Source organism: Bos javanicus, chromosome 24, assembly GCF_032452875.1.
Source record: "Bos javanicus breed banteng chromosome 24, ARS-OSU_banteng_1.0, whole genome shotgun sequence".
NCBI classification, from domain to species: Eukaryota; Metazoa; Chordata; class Mammalia; order Artiodactyla; family Bovidae; genus Bos; species Bos javanicus.
In genome coordinates, this window is record NC_083891.1 from 126,070 (window position 1) to 151,041 (window position 24,972).

The 24,972-nt window shown below is 40.4% G+C and overlaps 2 pseudogenes; both read left to right on the plus strand.

Moving 5' to 3' along the window:
* Window positions 1–9,698: 9,698 nt before the first annotated feature.
* On the plus strand, window positions 9,699–11,087 carry LOC133237353 (olfactory receptor 1165-like; annotated as a pseudogene).
* A 12,552-nt stretch (window positions 11,088–23,639) lies between these two features.
* LOC133237864 (olfactory receptor 5J3-like) lies at window positions 23,640–24,578 on the plus strand (annotated as a pseudogene).
* Window positions 24,579–24,972: the final 394 nt, after the last annotated feature.

Genomic DNA, 24,972 nt, shown 5'->3' on the forward strand with positions numbered 1-24,972 from the left:
GACATGAAGAAGTTGGCTCAATATTTGTGCATGTGTGATGCATGCCTTCTCAGTCAGGTCTGACATTGTGATGCCATAGACTATAACCCCTCACGCTCCTTTGTTCATGGAATTTTCCAGGCAAGAATACTGGAGTGGGTCACCATTTCCTCCTCTAGGGGAACTTACCAATACAGGAATCTAATCCAGGCCTATCAGGATTGAACAGAGTCTCTTGCGTCTCCTTCATTGGCAGGCAGATTCTTTACCACTAGCGCCACCTGGAAAGCCCTGGCTCAATATTCACCAAAGATTAATTAAAACATTTACCTCATCAAAGATATTCTTTCTTGATAATTCCAGGTAATTCTATAGCAAATAGCAGAGAATCCATGACTATGACTGGTTTTACCAAAGGTTTTAATAATTGATGGGTCATTGGATTGCTTTAAGGAAATGACTGATTGCGATTAAATATAAGAACTTCCCTTTCCTATTTGTGTCTTACTAACTGAGCGACTGAACTGAACTGACCTGAACGGGTTTCCCTGGCTTCCCTGGTGGCTCAGATGGTTAAGTGTCTGACTGCAATGTGGGAGACCTGGGTTCGATCTCTGGGTCAGGAAGATCCTCTGGAGAAGGAAATAGCAACCCACTCCAGTATTCTTGCCTGGAGAATCCCATGGACGGAGGAGTCTGGTGGGCTACAGTCCACCGGGTGGCTAAGAGTTGGACACGACTGAGCAACTTCACTCACTTCACTCAATGGGCTTCCCTGGTGGCTCAGACGGTAAAGTGTCTGACTCCAATGCGAGAGCCCTGGGTTCAATCCCTGGGTCAGGAATATCCCCTGGAAGAAGAAATGGCAACCCACTCCAGTACCCTTGCCTGGAGAATTCTATGGATAGACGAGCCTGGTGGGCTACAGTCCATGGGGTCGCAAAGAGTTGGACATGACTGAGTGACTTCACTTCAATCATGATTAAGGTTTATAAACAGAAAGTAGGGAGAGGCCATGTGTTGTAGTTATAATTCAACATATTAAATATTAACATTTCCTTCCATGATTTAAAAGCACAGGCGGCTGCGACGGGCGCACTAAGCGTGGCCCAGAGGAGCTACCCCACGTCCGAGGTCAGGGGCAGAAGCTGGGAGGACCCCATGCCCGAAGGGTGGTGGCGAAGAGGAGCTACCCCACGTCCGAGGTCAGGGGCGGTGACGAGAGGAGTTACCCCGTGCCCGAGGTCAGGGGCGGCAGCTGGGAGGATATACCCAACGCCCTTAAGCCCGAGGCCAGGGGCAGCGGGTGGGAGGAGCTATCCCACGCCCAAGGCCAGGGGCAGTGGCCGGGAGGACCAACCCCACGTCCAAGGAGCTGTGGCTGCGCGGGCGCAGGAGGGCCTAGAGGAGCTATCCCATGTTGAAGGTCAGGAAGAGCGGTGGTGAGGAGATACCCCTCGTCCAAGGTAAGGAGCATTGGCTGCGCTTTGCTGGAGCAGCCATAAAGAGATACCCCATGCCCAAGGTAAGAGAAACCCAAGTAAGATGGTAGGTGTTGCAAGAGGGCATCAGAGGACAGACACACTGAAACCATACTCACAGAAAACTAGTCAATCTAATCACACTAGTACCACAGCCTTGTCTAACTCAATGAAACTAAGCCATGCCTGTGGGGTAAACCAAGATGGGCGGGTCATGGTGGAGAGATCTGACAGAATGTGGTCCACTGAAGAAGGGAATGGAAAACCACTTGAGTATTCTTGCCTTGAGAACCCCATGAACAGTATGAAAAGGCAAAATGATAGGATACTGAAAGAGAAACTCCCCAGGTCAGTAGATGCTCAGTATGTTACTGGAGATCAGTGGAGAAATAACTCCAGAAAGAATGAAGGGATGGAGCCAAAGCAAAAAGTATACCCAGCTGTGGATGTGACTGGTGATAGAAGCAAGGTCTGATGCTGTAAAGAGCAATATTGCATAGGAACCTGGAATGTCAGGTCCATGAATCAAGGCAAATTGAAAGTGGTCAAACAAGAGATGGCAAGAGTGAATGTCGACATTCTAGGAATCAGCGAACTGAAATGGACTGGAATGGATGAATTTAACTCAGATGACCATTATATCTACTACTGTGGGCAGGAATCCGTCAGAAGAAATGGAGTAGCCATCATGGTCAACAAAAGAGTCCGAAATGCAATACTTGGATGCAATCTCATAAACGACAGAATGATCTCTGTTCGTTTCCAAGGCAAACCATTCAATATCACAGTAATCCAAGTCTATGCCCCAACCAGTAATGCTGAAGAAGCTGAAGTTGAAAGGTTCTATGAAGACCTACAAGACCCTTTAGAACTAACACCCAAAAAAGATGTCCTTTTCATTATAGGGGACTGGAATGCAAACGTAGGAAGTCAAGAAACACCTGAAGTAACAGGCAAATTTGGCCTTAGAATACAGAATGAAGCAGGGCAAAGACTAATAGAGTTTTGCCAAGAAAATGCACTGGTCGTAGCAAACACCCTCTTTCAACAACACAAGAGAAGACTCTATACATGGACATCACCAGATGGTCAACACCGAAATCAGATTGATTATATTCCTTGCAGCCAAAGAAGGAGAAGCTCTATACAGTCAGCAAAAACAAGACCAGGAGCTGACTGTGGCTCAGACCATGAACTCCTTATTGCCAAAATCAGACTTAAATTGAAGAAAGTAGGGAAAACCACTAGACCATTCAAGTATGACCTAAATCAAATCCCTTATGATTATACAGTGGAAGTGAGAAATAGATTTAAGGGCCTATATCTGATAGATAGAGTGCCTGATGAACTATGGAATGAGGTTCGTGACATTGGACAGGAGACAGGGATCAAGACCATCCCCATGGAAAAGAAATGCAAAAAAGCAAAATGGCTGTCTGGGGAGGCCTTACAAATAGCTGTGAAAAAAAGAGAAGTGAAAAGCAAAGGAGAAAAGGAAAGATATAAACATCTGAATGCAGAGTTCCAAAGAATAGCAAGAAGAGGTAAGAAAGCCTTCTTCAGTGATCAATGCAAAGAGAGGAAAACACCAGAATGGGAAAGACTAGACATCTCTTCAAGAAAATCAGAGATACCAAAGGAACATTTCATGCAAAGATGGGCTTGATAAAGGACAGAAATGGTATGGACCTAACAGAAGCAGAAGATACTAAGAAGAGATGGCAAGAATACACAGAAGAACTGTACAAAAAAGATCTTCACGACCCAGATAATCACGATGGTGTGATCACTTACCTAGAGCCAGACATCCTGGAATGTGAAGTCAAGTGGGCCTTAGAAAGCATCACTATGAACAAAGCTAGTGGAGGTGATGGAATTCCAGATGAGCTATTCCAAATCCTGAAAGATGATGCTGTGAAAGTGCTGCACTCAATATGCCAGCAAATTTGGAAAACTCAGCAGTGGCCACAGGACTGGAAAAAGTCAGTTTTCATTCCAATCCCAAAGAAAGGCAATGCCAAAGAATGCTCAAACTACAGCACAATTGTACACATCTCACACACTAGTAAAGTAATGCTCAAAATTCTCCAAGCCAGGCTTCAGCAATATGTGAACCGTGAACTTCCAGATGTTCAAGCTGGTTTCAGAAAAGGCAGAGGAACCAGAGACCAAATTGCCAACATCTGCTGGATCATGGAAAAAGCAAGAGAGTTCCAGGAAAACATCTATTTGTGCTTTATTGACTATGCCAAAGCCTTTGACTGTGTGAATCACAATAAACTGTGGAAAATTCTGAAAGAGATGGGAATACCAGACCACCTGACCTGCCTCTTGAGAAATCTGTATGCAGGTCAGGAAGCAACAGTTAGAACTGGACATGGAACAACAGACTGGTTCCAAATAGGAAAAGGAGTTCGTCAAGGCTGTATATTGTCACCCTGTTTATTTAGCTTATATGCAGAGTACATCATGAGAAACACTGGGCTGGAAGAAACACAGGCTGGAATCAAGATTGCTGGGAGAAATATCAATAAGCTCAGATATGCAGTTGACATCACCCTTATGGCAGAAAGTGAAGAGGAACTAAAAAGCCTCTTGATGAAGGTGAAAGTGGAGAGTGAAAAAGTTGGCTTAAAGCTCAACATTCAGAAAACGAAGATCATGGCATCTGGTCCCATCACTTCATGGGAAATAGATGGGGAAACAGTGGAAAGTGTCAGACTTTATTTTTCTGGGCTCCAAAATCAGTCCAGATAGTGATTGCAGCCATGAAATTAAAAGACACTTACTCCTTGGAAGGAAAGTTGTGACCAACCTGGGTAGCATATTCAAAAGCAGAGACATTACTTTGCCAACAAAGGTTCATCTAGTCAAGGCTACGGTTTTTCCTGTGGTCATGTATGGATGTGAGAGTTGGACTGTGAAGAAGGCTGAGTGCCAAAGAATTGATGCTTTTGAACTGTGGTGCTGGAGAATACTCTTGAGAGTCCCGTGGACTGCAAGGAGATCCAACCTGTCCATTCTAAAGGAGATCAGCCCTGGGATTTCTTTAGAAGGAATGATGCTAAAGCTGAAACTCCAGTACTTTGGCCACCTGATGCGAAGAGTTGACTCATTGGAAAAGACTCTGATGCTGGGAGGGATTGGCGGTAGGAGGAGAAGGGGACGACAGAGGATGAGATGCCTGCATGGCATCACTGACTCAATGGACGTGAGTCTGAGTGAACTCTGGGAGTTGGTGATGGACAGGGAGGCCTGGTGTGCTGCGATTCATGGGGTCGCAAAGAGTCAGACACGACTGAGCGACTGATCTGATCTGATCTGATCTGCTTCATTATTTAGAGCTTTCCATGAAAATTAAACATTTACCATAATGCTTTACACTAAATCATGTGTCTTTTATTGTTTAGGAATATACAGCAAAATTCCCGACCCTCTTATGCATGGTAATAGAAATAGGAATTTAACTTTTGTTTGTCATTCAAGGGTCATAACTAAATGTTCCTAACCAGTACAGGGAGCCCAATCTGGTGGTCTGTGATGACCGGGAGGAATGGAATGAGGAGAGGGGAGGGAGCCTAAGAAGGGAGGGGATGCATGTATAATCATGGCTGATTAGAATTGTTGTATGGCAGAAACCAACACAGCATTGCAAAAATTAAAAACAAAAAATCAGAAACAAAAATAGTATGCTGTGTGTCTGTATGTAGTTTAATAAAGATCTGTTACTAACACAAAAATGATTTAGAAAATTTGAGAATGCATCATGTAATGTCTGACATATTCAGTAATGTTTTAAGATAATTAAAATATACTGTTTTAAATATCAAATTTGAAGTTATATAACTTATAATTTGGTTCTCATTAGATTTTTATATTAAGTAGAAAAGAAAACAAAAGAGAAAAGGATCGAATAGTTGCAAAATCCTTTTAGTATAGATTATTTTTGCTTGGTAAATGCTCTTGAATAGGCAGTTTATTTATATAAATGCAGTGCAAACTTCCAAAAATTCTTAGGTTGCACTTTCAATCTAAAAGTAAACATTTTAACTACTAAGCTCAATGCATTGATATGTTAGAGAACATAGGTTAGTTCACTAATGGTTATATTAAGTAACATTTATGAACTACTGTTTCTATAGATGGATTTATATGCTACTTATCTTTAAAACTTTTGAACTAAAGACCTATATATAGAAAACTATAAAACACTGGTGAAAGAAATCAAAGAGGACACTAATAGATGGGGAAATATACCATGTTCACGGATTGGAAGAATCAATATAGTGAAAATGAGTATACTACCCAAAGCAATTTATAGGTTCAATGCAATCCCCATCAAGCTACCAACAGTATTCTTCACAGAGCTAGAACAAATAATTTTACAATTTGTATGGAAATACAAAAAACCTCGAATAGCCAAAGCTATCTTGAGAAAGAAGAATGGAACTGGAGGAATCAACCTACCTGACTTCAGGCTCTACTACAAAGCCACAGTTCAAGACAGTATGGTACTGGCACAAAGAAGAAATATAGACCAATGGAACAAAATAGAAAGCCCAGAGATAAGTCCATGCACATATGGACACTTTATCTTTGACAAAGGAGGCAAGAATATACAACGGATTGAAGACAATCTCTTTAACAAGTGGTGCTGGGAAAACTGGTCAACCACCTGTAAAAGAATGAAACTAGAGCACTTTCTAACACCATACACAAAAATAAACTCAAAATGGATTAAAGATCTAAACATAAGACCAGAAACTATAAAACTCCTAGAGGAGAACATAGGCAAAACACTCTCCAACATACATCACAGCAGGATCCTCTATGACCCACCTCCCAGAATATTGGAAATAAAAGTAAAAATAAACAAATGGGACCTAATTACACTTAAAAGCTTCTGCACAACAAAGGAAACTCTAAGCAAGGTGAAAAGACAGCCTTCAGAATGGGAGAAAATAATAGCAAATGAAGCAACTGACAGACAACTAATCTCAAAAATATACAAGCAACTCCTACAGTTCAATTCCAGAAAAATAAATGACCCAATCAAAAAATGGGCCAAAGAACTGAATAGACATTTCTCCAAAGAAGACATACAGATGGCTAACAAACACATGAAAAGATGCTCAACATCACTCATTATCAGAGAAATGCAATCAAAACCACTATGAGGTACCATTTCATGCCAGTCAGAATGGCTGCAATCCAAAAGTCTACAAGCAATAAATGCTGGAGAGGGTGTGGAGAAAAGGGAAACCTCTTACACTGTTGGTGGGAATGCAAACTAGTATAGCCACTATGGAGAACAGTGTGGAGATTCCTTAAAAAACTGGAAATAGAACTGCCTTATGACCCAGCAATCCCACTGCTGGGCATACACACTGAGGAAACCAGAAGGGAAAGAGACACGTGTACCCCAGTGTTCATCGCAGCACTGTTTATAATAGCCAGGACATGGAAACAACCTAGATGTCCATTAGCAGATGAATGGATAAGAAAGCTGTGGTACATATACACAATGGAGTATTACTCAGCCATTAAAAATAATACATTTGAATCAGTTCTAATGAGGTGTATGAAACTGGAGCCTATTATACAGAGTGAAGTAAGCCAGAAAGAAAAACACCAATACAGTATACTCACACATATATATGGAATTTAGAAAGATGGTAACAATAACCCTGTATACGAGACAGCAAAAGAGACACTGATGTATAGAACAGTCTTATGGACTCTGTGGGAGAGGGAGAGGGTGGGATGATTTGGGAGAATGGCATTGAAATATGTATAATATCATATATGAAACGAGTCACCAGTCCAGGTTTCATACACGATACTGGATGCTTGGGGCTGGTGCACTGGGACGACCCAGAGGGATGGTATGGGGAGGGAGGAGGGAGGAGGGTTCAGGATGGGGAACACATGTATACCTGTGGTGGATTCATTTTGATATATGGCAAAACCAATACAGTATTGTAAAGTTAAAAAATAAAATTTAAAAAAGAAAAGGAGTAGGTGCAGGGATCACATGGATGAATTAAAAATATTAGTGCTATGACCCCTGTGACTGTAGTACAGAAATATAGCTGGATCTATGGGAAACAGTGGAAACAGTGTCAGACTTTATTTTGGGGGGCTCCAAAATCACTGCAGATGGTGATTGCAGCCATGAAATTAAAAGACGCTTACTCCCTGGAAGGAAAGTTATGACCAACCTAGATAGCATATTGAAAAGCAGAGACATTACTTTGCCAACAAAGGTCCATCTAGTCAAGGCTATAGTTTTTCCAGTGGTCATGTATGGATGTGAGAGTTGGACTGTGAAGAAAGCTGAGCGCCGAAGAATTGATGCTTTTGAACTGTGGTGTTGGAGAAGACTCTTGAGAGTCCCTTGGACTGCAAGGAGATCCAACCAGTCCATTCTGAAGGAGATCAGCCCTGGGTGTTCATTGGAAGGACTGATGCTGAGGCTGAAACTCCAATACTTTGGCCACCTCATGCGAAGAGTTGACTCATTGGAAAAGACTCTGATGATGGGAGGGATTGGGGGCAGGAGGAGAAGGGGACGACAGAGGATGAGATGGCTGGATGGTATCACCGACTCGATGGACATGAGTTTGAGTGAACTCTGGGAGTTGGTGATGGACAGGGAGGCCTGGCGTGCTGCGATTCATGGGGTTGCAAAGAATCGGACACGATTGAGCAACTGAACTGAACTAAACTGATCAGTAGAATCATCAATCAGTCAGTTCAGTCGCTCAGTCATGTTTGCCTCTTTGTGACCCCATGGGCTGCAGAATGCCAGACTTCTCTGTCCATCACCAACTTCCGGAGCTTACTCAAACTCATGTCCATTGAGTCAGTGATGCCATTCAACCATCTCATCCTCTGTCAGCCCCTTCTCCTCCCGCCTTCAATCTTTCTCAGCATCAAGGTCTTTTCCAATGAGTCAGTTCTTTGCATCAGTGGGCCAAAATATTGGAGCTTCAGCATCAGTCCTTCCAATGAATATTCAAGACTGATTTCCTTTAGGATGGACTGGTTGGGTCTCCTTGTTGTCCAAGCAAGGATCATGACACCGAATCAATATCTACTCTACCAACCCATAGCTGATGGTACTCATACTCAGGGCATGAATAATAAGCCTAACTGGCTAAATGCAAAAATATGTATAGTATAATGTGTGTTTTGTACAGTGTAATGTTAAGTGTGTTTCCATATCAATATGTGTAGAGATATATAAGACTAAAAAGCACATTGTATCAGCCATAATTTGGGTTAGGTTCATTGGAAAATATACTAATGTAATTTTTCATGATTTTAAGAAGTATAGCCTCTAAGAAGTATAGCCTCTATATTGATCTTCCCAGGTGGCACTAGTGGTAAAGAACCCTCCTGCCAATGCAGGAGACATACAGAGACAGGGGTTCAATTCCTGAGTCAGGAAGATCCCCTGGAGGAGAGCATGGCAACCTGCTCCAGTATTCTTGCCTGGAGAATCCCATGGACAGAGGAACTTGGTGGGCTACAGTCCATGGGGTCACAAAGAGTCCAACACGACTGAAACTACTTAGCATGCACAAACACCTCTGTATGTAGGTGAATTATTTTTAAAAACATCAGCAGTAGGTCAATGACAAAAGAAATCATACTGTAAATTACACTGCTGCAAGTTGCAGGATATAAAATCAACACACAGAAATCCCTTGCATTCCTATACACTAATAATGAGAAAATAGAAAGAGAAATTAAGGAAACAATTCCATTCACCATTGCAATTTCTTGGCTGTTGCAAAAATAACAGATTATATTTTTTGCTATTATTATTAACTATATTTTGCAAGAATCATCAACTTTTGATTAAAGGACTGGAAACATTTAAACAAAATTTCAATTTTGATACAAAATGTGTATGCAGCATATTAGTGTTAGCAAGGAATCCATCATAGAATACACCAAGGATATCTGGCATTTGGTGGGTTGATTTAACCTAGGATCATCCTTTCACTCTGATCGGAGGGATATGGAATCCAGAAGATTTTTGGCAGAGGAAACCTATATGAACTGAAAACAGCAATATACAGGTTAAATTCTAATTCTACTTTTATTAGTCCCAGGATCGTTGTGCATGTGCAGTTATATGTTTAACCCCAGAGAAATTTACTATTCTATTTTTCTTTATGTGTTAAAAATGTTTAATCTTTCCCAGGCCAATTCTGCTGTTATCATATGACTGCCATAACCCAATCAATGATTTGTCTAGTTTTTTCTTTTTTTATTTCCTTCTATGTAGCCTGTGTTCTCATATAATTATATTCTATCTTGGGGATACTTAGTACTCTAAGCATTATACTCATTCAGGAATCATTTATATATAATACTACTATTGATAAATACTATTCTTTCTTATTTTCCAGATAAAGAAACTAAAGTTCTAAAGGATAAAGCTAATTTCCCATAATCAAATTTACTCAAGTTGTTAAGCAAAGACTTCAACCCGACACTTCAGAACATTCCTGGGTATACACTGATCACACTGCTTCACTAGCTTAGGTTGAGCAATCTTGAGCTTCTTTCACTCCACCTTCTCATGTTTTGTTGCTCAATTTTAATTCTTCTTTATTTCTATCTTTTAAATCAAGATCCATGGTTCTGAGTGAAGGAAATCAGAGCTCTGTGACCATGTTCATCCTCTTGGGCTTCTCAGAATACCCACACCTCCTGGAACCCCTTTTCCTGATGTTCTTGACCATTTACACAGTCACTCTGGTGGGGAATCTTGGCATAATAGTGATCGTAAGGACAAGTCTTAAACTCCACACACCCATGTACTTTTTTCTTAGCCATCTATCCTTTTTGGATATTTGTTCTTCCAGTGTATTTACACCCAAACTCCTAGGTATCTTGGTAGTGGAAGACAGAGTTATCTCTTTCAAAGGATGCATGGCACAGTTTTTCTTTGGCTGTGCATTTGTGATTACGGAGATGTCTATGCTAGCAGCGATGGCCTATGACCGGTTTGCGGCTGTTTGTAACCCCTTGCTCTACACAGTTGCTATATCTCCTAAGCTCTGCAGCCTCCTGTTCGCTGGGACTTACATGTGGGGTGGAATGTGTTCCTTGACAATCACATGTTTTCTTTTGGAGCTGTCCTTCTGCAGTTCTAATGTCATACATCACGTTGGCTGTGAGTATTCTGCCATCATCTCTGCTTCCTGTTCTGACACCCATTTCAGTCAACTGATGCATTTCATCATTTCTACACTCAATGAGATTTGTGTAGCCTCCTGGTTATCCTCACTTCCTGTTTTCATAGTTGTCACAATCATCAAGATGCCTTCAGCTGCTGGACTCTGAAAAGCCGTCTCCACCTGTGCCTCCCACCTGAGCACCGTCACCATTCTCCATGGGACTGTTCTGTTCCTTTATTGTGTACCCAACTCCAAAAGCTCATAGCTCCTCATCAAAGTAGCCACTGTGCTTTTTACTGTCATGATTCCTATGCTGAACCCTCTTATCTACAGCCTTAGGAATAAAGATGTGAAAGAGACAGTCAGGAGTTTGATAACTATGAAACTGCTTTCTCCCTCAATATAATTCAGAAGTCCAATAGGACTGAAAAACCACTTGAATTAAAGTCAAGCTGTGTATAACTCAAATAAATATGTTTATATTCATATTATGCCTAATAATTTTCTTATATATTTCTGATGCTAGTTAACCTTTAAGTAAATATATGATTATGTTTCAAATAAATTGTATATTGCACTTTACTTTTTTTTTGATGATCAGGATGAGCTACAATTATTTCTGTGTTAATATAGAAATAATACATTATGGAAGTCACAGCGATGAAAAGATATATATTGTTAGAGACTCACTCCTCATGCTACAGTTTATGTTGTGATTTGTAACACTGCTGCAAGCACAGATGATAACTCTGTTTAGTGTCAGGGTTAAGGTTAGGGTTAGGGTTAAATTTGCACTCAGGTTCTCATAACTAACTCTTTTGATTCAATTCTATAAAATGCAACTTTTAGCTTGTCTCAGAACTTTATTTTACTCCAGGTAAAATGAGGACTTTTGAGTTTGCATTATAAAAATATTACCTGATTTTAAGCACGAAGATCCTGAAAATAATAGCTAGTCTCTGTATGCATCACTAACTTTTTGAATGCAAGTATAATATAGTTCAATAAAAGGTGTTTAAGATGATACTGAATACTGAGAAAAAGTTAAATGTATTTCTAATGAGATATAATGATTACTCAGTGATAAAGCCCAAGTTACATACTCATTTATGTCTCAGGTTTGCACTCATAATCCAAAGAAGAAGAAATGCTCTTTATCAATAATGAAATATGAAAAAAATTATAATAGATTAACAGAGATGTTTTTGAATAACTGGACCTAATCATGAATCTACCTCATTTGGTTTAATAAGTCTTTCTTATATTCCTTTGAAGTACCTGCCATTACCACATATTCTTTATGATAACTTTGAAGTAAATCTCACTATCCATTAGAGCAACTTCTGACATCTTTTCTTCCCTGTAAGTGGATCCTGTTTATCCTTGACTGTTTCATTTTCACACAGACTTCAGTGTTTATTTTCTTCATTCTTTTAAACCCTGAGACCCTTAGGGGCTGTAAAACTTAACGTCACCTGTTCTTTAGCTCTGTGTGTTCAAGCATGTTTGACTGTAGCCATGCCCTCTCTGCTTCATTCATCTATACTCCTTCATAATGATAAGATCACATTAGCTGGTTTTTATTTTACCATTGTTTTAATTTATTGACTTTTATTTTTATTTTTGGCTGTGCTGCACAGCATGCGAGATCTTAGTTTCCCAACCAGGGATAAAGCCTGTGCTCCCCGCAGTGGAAGCAAAGAATCTTAACCCCTGGACCACCAGGGAAATCCCACCATTGTTTTTATTGATGTGACTTTGCCATTTGATTTATTTCTCATTATCATTACTATGATTGATTCAGTCTCTGAGGGAAAAGAGAGATAACAAAGGCATGTTATATTTTGAGTTTGACATCTGAAAGAGATGGGAATACCAGACCACCTGATCTGCCTCTTGAGAAATTTGTATGCAGGTCAGGAAACAACAGTTAGAACTGGACATGGAACAACAGACTGGTTCCAAATAGGAAAAGGAGTACATCAAGGCTGTATATTGTCACACTGCTTATTTAACTTCTATGCAGAGTACATCATGAGAAATGCTGGACTGGAAGAAACACAAGCTGGAATCAAGATTGCCGGGAGAAATATCAATAACCTCAGATATGCAGATGACACCACCCTTACGGCAGAAAGTGAAGAGGAACTCAAAAAGCCTCTTGATGAAAGTGAAAGTGGAGAGTGAAAAAGTTGGCTTAAAGCTCAACATTCAGAAAACGAAGATCATGGCATCCGGTCCCATCACTTCATGGGAAATAGATGGGGAAACAGTGGAAACAGTGTCAGACTTTATTTTTCTGGGCTCCAAAATCACTGCAGATGGTGACTGCAGCCATGAAATTAAAAGACGCTTACTCCTTGGAAGGAAAGTTATGACCAACCTAGATGGCATATTGAAAAGCAGAGACATTACTTTGCCAACAAAGGTCCGTCTAGTCAAGGCTATGGTTTTTCCTGTGGTCATGTATGGATGTGAGAGTTGGACTGTGAAGAAGGCTGAACGCCGAAGAATTGATGCTTTTGAACTGTGGTGTTGGAGAAGACTCTTGAGAGTCCCTTGGACTGCAAGGAGATCCAACCAGTCCATTCTGAAGGCAATCAGCCCTGGGATTTCTTTGGAAGGAATGATGCTAAAGCTGAAACTCCAGTACTTTGTCCACCTCATGCGAAGAGTTGACTCATTGGAAAAGACTCTGATGCTGGGAGGGATTGGGGGCAGGAGGAGAAGGGGACGACAGAGGATGAGATGGCTGGATGGCATCACTGACTCAATGGCCGTGAGTCTCAGTGAACTCCAGGAGTTGGTGTTGGACAGGGAGGCCTGGCGTGCTGCGATTCATGGGATCACAAAGAGTCGGACACGGCTGAGCGACTGATCTGATCTGATCTGATCTGATACTGAGTTAAAAATAATCCAAACTTTATCTCTTTCTTTACTGATTAGGGGGGAAAATGGACATAGGTAAAATTCTACAGGCATGGCAGATAAGAATATATTGGGAAGAATCATTATTAAGAAATCACAAATCTTAGTGAAATAAACACCTTCCTTGAAAAAAACATAGCATTCAATCTTATACAATAAAAATAGAAAATCTAGGTAAAGTCTTATCTATTAAAGTAATGAATGTCTGTGTGTGCTCGGTCATGTGACTCTTTGTGACCCCATGGACTTTAGCCTGCCAGGCTTCTCTGTCCATGGGATTTTCCTGGCAAGAATACTGGAATGGGTGGCCATGCCCTTCTCCAAGAAATATCCCTGACCCAGGATCGAACCCCCATCTCCTGTGTATTCTGTATTGCAGGTGGACTCTTTACCACTGAGTCACTGGGGAAGCCCAAAGTAATGGAATTTGTTTTCAAAAACTTCCTAACAAAGATATCCTATACCCTGTTTATTATGTTGGTGAATTTCTTGAAACATTTAAGAAATATTGTCAATCATGCACAAATCTTTCTAGAGAATAGATTGAAAGGATATTTAATAATGCATTGTATTCACTGAGTTTTTAACAATCAATTCAAACAAAGCTATTATAAGAAATAAATTTATAGATCAATCTTTCTCATGAGGTTAGATAATGAATACTCAAGACAGAATATTAACACACTGGGTTTTATTCCAGAAACTGAGAAGTGGTTTAACAGTCATGAATTAATAACCACAAATCAACATATTAAAGCAAAAGGGAAGAAATATCGTTCTTGCAATTTACAGTTCTAGAAAAATAATTTGGTTAAATACAAAACTCATTCCATCCTGAATGGATGACTTTTCTCAACTCACATTTAATAAAATTGTTATTAGCTATAAGAAACTTTAAGTAATCCTCATATTAACTACTGAAATTACTGTGATTAATTTTAAAATAGTTTGGCTGTAATACTATGTATATATCTAAACCTACATCTCCCCAAGAATGTACAGATCCAAAGGCAGTCTCCTAGAGTTTTAATTGAAAAGTTCATACTTCCTAGATGGCTGTGACAAATATTTCTAGTATTCATGTGTTGAATAGAAATTAACCTCTTCCTGATAAGAGTGTGGGCTTCTCTGGTGGCTCAAATGGTAAAGAATCCACCTGCAATGCAGGAGAACTGGGTTCATCCTTAGATTGGGAAGACTTCCTGGAGAAGGGAATGGTCAGCCATTCCAGCAGTCTTACCTGGAGAATTCCATGGACAGAGGAGCCTGGAGGACTACAGTCCATGGGGTCCCAAAGAATCATGCATGACTGAGTGATTAACACTTTCACTTTCTTGTTAGAGTGTAGAATGTCAGAAATAGGTTATCATTGCAAAAAATATGGCCTGCTGACCATGAAAACTAGAAATGGCTTGCCTTTGGTGTAATTACAGTATTCAGGGATTACAGCTTAGCTACCACCAGTTTATTGATAATCCTTATGCTTGCAGGAGACCTGCGTTCAATAACCCTGGGTCGGGAAGATCCCCTGGAAAAGGAAATGGAAACCCATTTCAGTATTCTTGATTGGAGAATTCCATGGACAGAGGAGCCTGGTGGGCTACAGCCCATGGGGTCCCAAAGAGTTGGACACGACCGAGAGACTAACACACACACATACATGCATGCATGAATAAGTCTTGCAAATTATACTTTAAAAAGTCATTTCTATTTGCTCACCATTAGAATACAAGGCAATGGCATCCCACTCCAGTACTCTTGCCTGGAAAATCCCATGGACAGAGGAGCATGGAGGGCTGCCATCCATGGGGTCGCTAAGAGTCAGACGCGACTGAGTAACTTCACTTTCTTTTTTTTTTTTTTTTAATTTTTTTTATTTTTAAACTTTACATAATTGTATTAGTTTTGCCAAATATCAAAATGAATCCGCCACAGGTATATGCATTGAAGAAGGAAATGGCAACCCACTCCAGTGTTCTTGCTTGGAGAATCCCAGGGATGGGGGTGCCTGGTGGGCTGCTGTCTCTGGGGTCGCACAGAGTCAGACACGACTGAAGCGACTTAGCAGCAGCAGCAGCAGCAGAATACAATGATGCAATTGATATTTTTATATATACTCATTTATGCAACACTACTGCATTCTGTTATTATTTTTTCATATTTTGGTTGCAGATTCCTTAGAACTTTCTATATACAGAATCTAGCTGGCAAATAAAGATAGTTTTACTTTTTACTTTCCAGTAATTATAATTTTCTTTCCTTATTCAGCAAAAATTTAAAATAAGATGTTGAATAAAAGTGGTTGAGGAAATTATTTTTTTTTGGTTGTTTTTATACACAGGGTTAGGAGAAAATCAAGTTATTTTACTTTATATAGGATTTCTTTTCTGTTTTCTGTTTTTACATTAAACATAATGCTAGCTAGAGGTATTTTGTAGATAATCTTTATCAGATTGAAAGAATTTTCTTATATATCTTGTTTGCTGCTATACAGGTAATTGTTTTGGTTCCTCCCCTCCCCCCTTGAGTCATTGTTTATTTTCCTATCATATACTGTGATATTTTATTTTCTAATATTTTATTCAGTATTTCTGTAATGAGGAGCATTAACTGTCATGATCTTTTTTTCTTTTGCAACATCTCTTTCTGGTATTGTTGTTGATGGTTGTTGGTTAATTACTAAGTCATATGTCTTTTACAACCCCATGGATGGTAGCCTGCCAAGTTCCTCTATCCATGGGATTCTCCAGGCAAGAATACTGGATTGCCATTTCCTTCTCCAGGGTTTCTTCCTGATCCAGGGATAAATTAACTCATTTAATTCATTTAAGGGTAAGAATACAATATGTTGAACTTATTTCTTATATCTTTAATATTCATGGGGTGCATTTAGTTTTGAACTTCACTTATATAGCTGAATGATGTCCTTAGGGGGCATTCAAGTAGTAGTATTTGTTTTCAATTTAAAATAGTAAAAAAAAAATTAGGGAAATATAAAAAAGAAATCTATAAAACTGTAGAGAAATGTGCCAGACTTCGCATTAATTTTTTTGAGTTTAAAATCATTCAGGTGAAAGCAAGTTGGAGCAGTACAGCAAATTTGAGTTCTGAATTAAATCCTTCAATGCATTAAAGTAAAAAGTCTGAAATATGTTGCCTGGTATTTGATATTAAAAGGTAATAATGCTTTGAGTTCTGAATTAAATCCTTCTTCAATGCATTAAAGTAAAAAGTCTGAAATATGTTGCCTGGTATTTGATATTAAAAGGTAATAATGCTTTTATATACCAAAATGTCTGTATTTTGTACACAGAAATAAAAATTCCTGCAGTGAGTAAAATGAAAGAAGTAGCTATCAAGCAGTCTAGATAATGCAGTGATACTGTGCATGTTAAGTCACTTCAGTCCTTTCTGACTGTTTATAAACAACCCTATAGACTATAGCCTACCAGGCTCCGCTGTCCATGGGATTCTCCAAGCAAGAATATATATACTCCTCCAGGGAATTTTCCCAACCCAGGGATAGAACCCGTGTCTCTTATGTCTGCTGCATTGGTAGTTTAGTTCTTTTATTTTATTTTTTTAAACTTTACAATATTGTATTGGTTTTGCCATATATCAACATGAATCCGCCACAGGTATACATGTGTTCCCCATCCTGATCCCTCCTCCCTCCTCCCTCCCCATACCATCCCTCTGGGTCATCCCAGTGCACCAGCCCCAAGCATCCAGTATCGTGCATCGAATCTGGACTGGTGACTCATTTCATATATGGTATTATACATGTTTCAATGCCATTCTCCCATATCATCCCACCCTTTCCCTCTCCCATAGAGTCCAAAAGACTGTTCTATACATCAGTGTCTCTTTTTCTGTCTCATATACAGGGTTATCAGAGAAGGCAATGGCACCCCACTCCAGTACTCTTGCCTGGAAAATCCCATGGATGGAGGAGCCTGGTAGGCTGCAGTCCATGGGGTTGCTAAGAGTCGGACATGACTGAGCGACTTCTTTCACTTTTCACTTTCATGCATTGGAGAAGGAAATGGCAACCCACTCCAGTATTCTTGCCTGGAGAATCCCAGGGACGGGGGAGCCTGGTGGGCTGCCGTCTATGGGGTCGCACAGAGTCGGACACAACTGAAGCGACTTAGCAGCAGCAGCAGCAGCATACAGGGTTATTCCTTTAAAAACTGGAAATAGAACTGCCTTATGATCCAGCAATCCCACTGCTGGGCATACACACTGAGGAAACCAGAATTGAAAGAGACACGTGTACCCCAATGTTCATCACAGCACTGTTTATAATAGCCAGGACATGGAAGCAACCTAGATGTCCATCAGCAGATGAATGGATAAGAAAGCTGTGGTACATATACACAATGGAGTATTACTCAGCCATTAAAAAGAATACCTTTGAATCAGTGCGAATGAGGTGGATGAAACTAGAGTTTAGTTCTTTTAGCAATCACATAAATCCAGACAGAAATGTTCAGTTTGCAGGTAATTTGTATGGAGATGATTTTGAATATGGGTAAGCATTTGAGCATTATTTTAAACTAAGATTGAATGAAAATTTGTCCTGAAGGATGGCTGTAGGTAGGCTAGATAAAGATAGCTGCTGAGTAGATGGGTGGTAGCTAGCAATAAAGATGGGAGTGTATTTTGAAGAATATGTTCATTTTGCCCTAATTGCATTTTTCACAGCCTTAACCTTGGATGGAAAGGAAATCATAGAGATACAGACAAGAACAGAGAAAAATGGACAAAACAAAGCTTATGCCTTGATGGCTTGAGACATTAATGGAAATGTGCAGCTAAGAAGGAAACATTAGAAAATAATTAAGTAAGAAAAATATTTCCCTAATCTATGCATTTTTTCTACTTCTAGTCACTATTTGCACCATTTCGTACTTCATAAAATTATAGGCAGTGCTACATTGTAGAATATTTTGAGGTCATATATTTCAAATTCAAAGTAAACATGAAAAACAGCATTAGAAATACAAGAGAAGAAACTAAATTTGGTGGGGGCCATTTATTATATGTGAAATTAAAGTCTTAAATGTTTTAGAAAATAATTAAAGTTGGACTTCCCTGATAGCTCAGCTGGTAAAGAATCCGCCTGCAATGCATGGGACCCCGGTTCAATTTCTGGGTCAGGAAGATCTGCTGGAGAAGGGATAGCCTACCCACTCAAGTATTTCTGGTCTTCCCTTGTGACTCAGCTGGTAAAGAATCTGCCTGTAATGTGGGAGACCTGGGTCCAATCCCTGGGTTGGGAAGATCCCCTGGAGAAGGGAATGGCTTCCCACTCCAGTATTCTAAACTAAATTTGGTGGGGGGGAGGGGGGACATTTATTGCATGTAAAATTAAAGTCTTAAACATTTTAGAAAATAATTCACTAATTTAAGTTTTATTTTATACATAATTGTGTAGTAAAAACAAATTCTTATAATAGAATTATATTCTATAGGTAAGGTTTCAGAGAGCTTAACTTGTCAGAGGCATATTAATAAGTGACTGAGGTTAAATTTGAAGGCAAGTTGACTTGATTAAGGAGTCTAGGTTGTTAACAAGACATCATTCATATTCTCTAGGAGATACAATATGTGACTTTTTACCAAGGTTTGGCCAGTTGGTGAAATCATTAAGGGACCGTAAACCTGAGGCTTCTCTGATGAGGTGGGTGCTGAATCTCTCAGTTGTGTGACTGGCAACTCCATGGACTGTAGCCCGACAGGCTCCTCCATCCATCAGATTTCACCGGCAAGGATACTGGAGTGGGTTGCGAACTATTTCCCCTGGAGATATTCCTGACCCAGGGATTGAACTCCTGTCCCTTGCATCACCTGAATTATCAGGAGGATTCTTTACCACCGCACTACCTAGGAAGGCTCTCTCTGATTGGAGAGCACTAAGGAAAAGTGAGAGAAAAACAGAGGACATCTTGAGCAGTCTGAACAAACAAGAATTTGCAAGTGCAATCAACAACTTCAATTAAATGAAGCTAAAGAAAGGTATTCTCCATGTGGAGAAAAGGGAGTCAGAGCTGAGAAGGTTGAAAAATTTCAAACAAGGACATTTTCTGAGTCACCGTGACACTCAGTTCTTCCCAGTCCAAACTTTCCTTGCCCCTCCATCAGAAGCTGACTTGCACGTTCCACACCTGTAGACACGTGGTATACCATTTGGCTCCAACCATGTCTTATTCACATTCCTGAGAAATCCCAGACTTCATCACTGCAGACCAGTCCCCTGTCTAGGCTGGGGGGAAAAAAATACCCTCTATTTCTGTCATGTCTGGTTGCTTAGGGTGAACTCTGGTTTTCTCTGGCAGAAACCATAGTGATGGATGAGAGAAATCAGAGTGCTGGAATCACCTTCATCCTCTCCGGCTTCTCAGAATACCCACAGCTCCAGGTGCCTCTATTCTTGGTCTTCTTCACCGTCTATACTGTCTCTCTGGTGGGGAACCTGGGTATGATTATGACCATCAGAATCAATCCCAAACTTCACACCCCCGTGTACTTCTTTCTTAGCTATCTCTCCTTTCTTGATTTTTGTTATTCTTCTATAACCACACCCAAACTCTTACAGATCCTGGTTGTGGACACAAAGACTGTCTCCTACATGGGTTGCATGATGTAATTCTTCTTGTTTGCACACTTGTGATTACAGAAATGTTCATGCTAGCAGTGATGGCCTATGACTTGTTTGTGGCTGTTTGTAACCCCCTGTTCTGCACAGTTGCTGTGTCTCCTAAGCTTTGCAGCCTCCTGGTCACTGGAACCTACACATGGGGTGGAATGTGGTCCTTGACAATCACATGTTCTCTTTTGGAGCTGTCCTTCTGCAGTTCTAACGTCATACATCACTTTGGCTGTGAATATTCTGCTATCATCTCTGCCTCTTGCTCTGACTCTTACTTCAGTCAGATGACATGTTTTATCATTTCTACTCTCAATGAGGTGTGTTGCCTCCTAAGTTTTCGTAGTTGTCACAATCATTAAGATGCCTTCAGCCGGTGGACTCCGAAAAGCCTTCTCCACCTGTGCCTCCCACCTGACCACCGTCACCACTTTCCATGGGGTTATCCTTCTTCTTTACTGTGTACCCAAATCCGGAAGCTCATGGCTCTTCATCAAAGTAGCCACTGTGCTTTTCACAGTAGTGATCCCCATGCTAAATACCCTATCTACAGCCTTAGAAATAATCATGTGAAGGAGACGATCAGAAAACTAGTCAACACCAAAATGTTTTCTCACCCAATGTAATTTTGAGTGAGGAGAGAGATATAGAGGTAGGCAATTTCTTAAATGTGCTTTACACAGTGTGTTGATGGTTATTACTTTTTTCTTCAAATGTGTGCTTATTCGCTTATTCATGTCCTACTCTGCAACCCCATGGACTGCAGCCCACCAGGCTTCTCTGTCCATGGGAAATCTCCAGGCAAGAACACTGGAGTGGGTTGCCATGCCCTCCTCCAGGGGATCTTCCCAATCCAGGGACGGAAGCCAAGTTTCCCACAGTGCATGTGGATTCTTCAATGACTGAGCTGCAATGGGATACAATCTTTTGAGAAGACTAATTATATAAATATATAGAGAGAGACACATATATATGATATCTATCATATAAATATTTCTAAACTGCACTGTTCTTTTAAAATATACAGAGTAAAGTAAGCCACAAAGAAAAACACCAATACAGTATACTAGCACATATATATGGAATTTAGAAAGATGGTAATGATAACCCTGTATGTGAGACAGCAAAGATACACAGATGTATAGAACTGTCTTTTGGACTTTGTGGGACAGGGTGAGGGCAGGATGATATGGGAGAATGGCATTGAAACATGTAAATTATCACATGTGAAACGAATCGCCAGTCCAGGTTTGATGCATGATACAGGGTGCTCGGGGCTAGTGCACTGGGAGGACCCAGAGCGATGGTATGGAGAGGGAGGTGGGAGGGGGGTTCAGGATGGGGAACACATGTACACCCATGGCGGATTCATGTCAATGTATGGCAAAACCAATACAATACTGTAAAGTAAAAAAAATAAATAAATTTTAAAAAAGAGGAATTTTTAAGTGATTGTAACAGTAGTTCCATTTTTATTGCTGAAGAATGTTCCATGAAATAAATATATTGATATGATAATATGTTTACTCATACTACAACTAATGGACTTTGGCTATTTCCTCTTCCCTATTGAAGTATTATTGATTTACAGTGCTATAATAATTTTAGATGCATAACATAGTGATTCATTATTTTTTTAGATTAGACTCTACTCAAACTCAGTGGGTTAAGAACCTGCTCGCAATGCAGGAGATGTCTGAGATATGGGTTTGATTCCCATGGACAGAGGAGCCTGGTGGGCTACAGTCCATGGGTTTGCAGAGAGCTAGACATGACTGAATTGACTGAGCACAGCACAGCACACAAACCATAATAGCTATAACTTACGGTGCTATACAACGGTATCCTTGTTGCTTATCTATTTTATACAGAGTATTTTGTAGACTTTATACTCCTAAATTACCCCTCCTCCTTTCCTATATATATAAAGTCTACAAATAACAATTGTTGGAGAGAATTAGAGAAAATGGAAAACTTGTGCACTGTGGGTAGGAATGTAAATTGATATAGCCAATTACCTACTTTATTTTTCAGGGCTCCAAAATCACTACAGATGGTGACTGCAGCCATGAAATTAAAAGACGCTTACTCCTTGGGAGGAAAGTTATGACCAACCTAGACAGCATATTAAAAAGCAGAGACATTACTTTGTCAACAAAGGTCCGTCTAGTCAAGGCTATGGTTTTTCCAGTAGTAATGTATGGATGTGAGAGTTAGACTGTGAAGAAAGCTGAGTGCCGAAGAATTGATGCTTTTGAACTGTGGTGTTGAAAAAGACTCTTGAGAGCCCCTTGGACTGCAAGAAGATCCAACCAGTCCATTCTGAAGGAGATCAGCCCTGGGATTTCTTTGGAAGGAATGATGCTAAAGCTGAAACTCCAGTACTTTGGCCACCTCATGCAAAGAGCTGACTCACTGGAAAAGACTCTGATGCTGGGAGGGATTGAGGGCAAGAGGAGAAGGGGACGCCAGAAGATGAGATGGCTGGATGGCATCACTGGCTTGATGGACTTGAGTCTGAGTGAACTCCGGGAGTTTTTGATGGACAGGGAGGCCTGGCGTGCTGCGATTCATAAGGTCGAAAAGAGTCAGACACAACTGAGCGACAGAACTGAGCTGAACTGAGGACTTCTTATATTCAGAACTGGCTATAGTTCTGCCCTCTCCACAGGGGGAATAAGAAAGCAATATATTCATCACCTGTGCTTCTTACTTACTACTCTTCTCTAACACAGGGTATAACAACATTTCTACATCTTTGAAAAACAAAACAAACCAAAAACTCCAGCAATCCTGCCAAAAGACAAGTTATGTGAACCACCCAATTATCAGATCCTTGCTTCACTCAGAGCACATCATTTTGTTAGTATCAGACAGAAGTAGCAAAGTGTTAGTCACTCAGTTGTGCCTGACTCTGAGACCCCATGGACTGTAGAGCCCACCAGGATCCTCTGTTCATGGAGTTCTCCAGGCAGAATATTGGAGTGGATAGCCATTCCTTTCTCCAGGGTGTCTTCCCGACCCAGGGATCAAACCCAGGTATCCTGCATTGCGGGCAAATTCTTTACCATCTCAGCCATCAGGAAAGCCACAAACGTGGTCATAAATACTACACAAGTTGGATTGGAAACAGTCTGATTTAGTTCGGATGAAAGGGCACTGCCAAACTATACAGTGCTTTGCAAATGTATTGTTGTCAATTTTTTTTTCATTTAAACAAAATTGGAGAATATTTCTGAGTCTGTTGGCCTCATGCAGTCCTAGGAAGGTCTGTCTCTTTTCTTGATTACTTACATCTACAAAAGGACCAGGGGTTTAACTATAATGATAGTAAGTTGACGTATTTACCCTCCATTTCCATTTCTTCTTTCACAACCAGGAATTTCCCAACAGATCTGAGTGATGACTGCTGAGAACTGCAGTGTGGCTACTAACTTCACATTCCTAGGACTTTCAGACAGAAGGCACGTGCAGCAGGGGCTCTTCGTGCTCTTCCTACTGGTTTATGGTGTAACTGTGGTTGCCAGTGTCGGGATGATCCTGCTGATCAAGGTGGACCCAAGACTGCACACACCCATGTATCATTTCCTGAGCAATCTTTCCTCCTGTGATGTCTGCTACTCCTCTGCTGTCTCTCCCAAGATGCTGGCTGAGTTCCTATCTAAGCATAAGAGGATTCCATTTGACTTGTGTGCTATGCAGATGTATTTCTGGGGGACCTTTGTAGATATGGAAAGTCTCATGTTGGCTGTCATGGCTTATGACCATTATGTAGCCATTTGCAATCCACTTCTTTATACAGTTTCCATGTCCAGAAGACTCTGTACCCAGCTAATATCTGTTATCTGGGTGGAAGGTTTGGTAGATTCAGCAATTCACACCTGTTGTACATTTTGATTATCATTTTGCAGTTCTAATGTCATCAATCACTTTTTCTGTGACTTCCTGGCCTTGCTAGCCCTCTCCTCCTCAGATGCATCCATCAATGAGATAATGCTGCTCATATCCAGTAGTTGTGTTGTGGGGACCAGCATTATCACTGTCCTCCTCTCCTACAGCTACATCAAAGCAACCATCCTTAGGATGAACTCCTCCGAGGGGAGACGCAAAGCTTTCTCTACATGTGCCTTCCATTTAACGACTGTGGCTATATTTCATGGCACACTCCTGTTCATGCATTTCAGACCCAGCTCAAGTTACTCCATGGACACAGACAAAATAACCTCTGCCTTCTACACAGTTGTCATCCCCATGTTAAACCCACTGATCTATAGCTTAAGGAATAAGGATGTGAAAGTTGCCATTAAAAAAGTAATCAGTACTAAACTGTGTTCTGAGTGATACAGTGTTTTCAACCAAAACTACATATGTAAAGATTCTGAGAGCTGAAGTTCAGGTGCTGATAGATTCTTGTAGTCTCATCATTACAGTCTTCTGGATATTACCCATTAGTCACCTTTGTGCCTAAATTGAGTGTTGAAAGTAGTCACTGGTCATCTTAATTTGTCTCCAGACTAAGAAAGGGGAGCAATATGCTGTTTTGGAGACAGGGTCTTTTTTATACCTCTTTCCTTGGGTAAGCCTCCTGTGAGATAGCATTCACCAAGCTATCCCTCCACCTATGTCAATTCAACTTACCATCCTATGATTCCAGTACATTTTTTAAACAATATGTTTAATAAAGTTGCTCAGCAATAAGAAAATATTAGTGAGTCAAATAGTTTTTTTGTACACT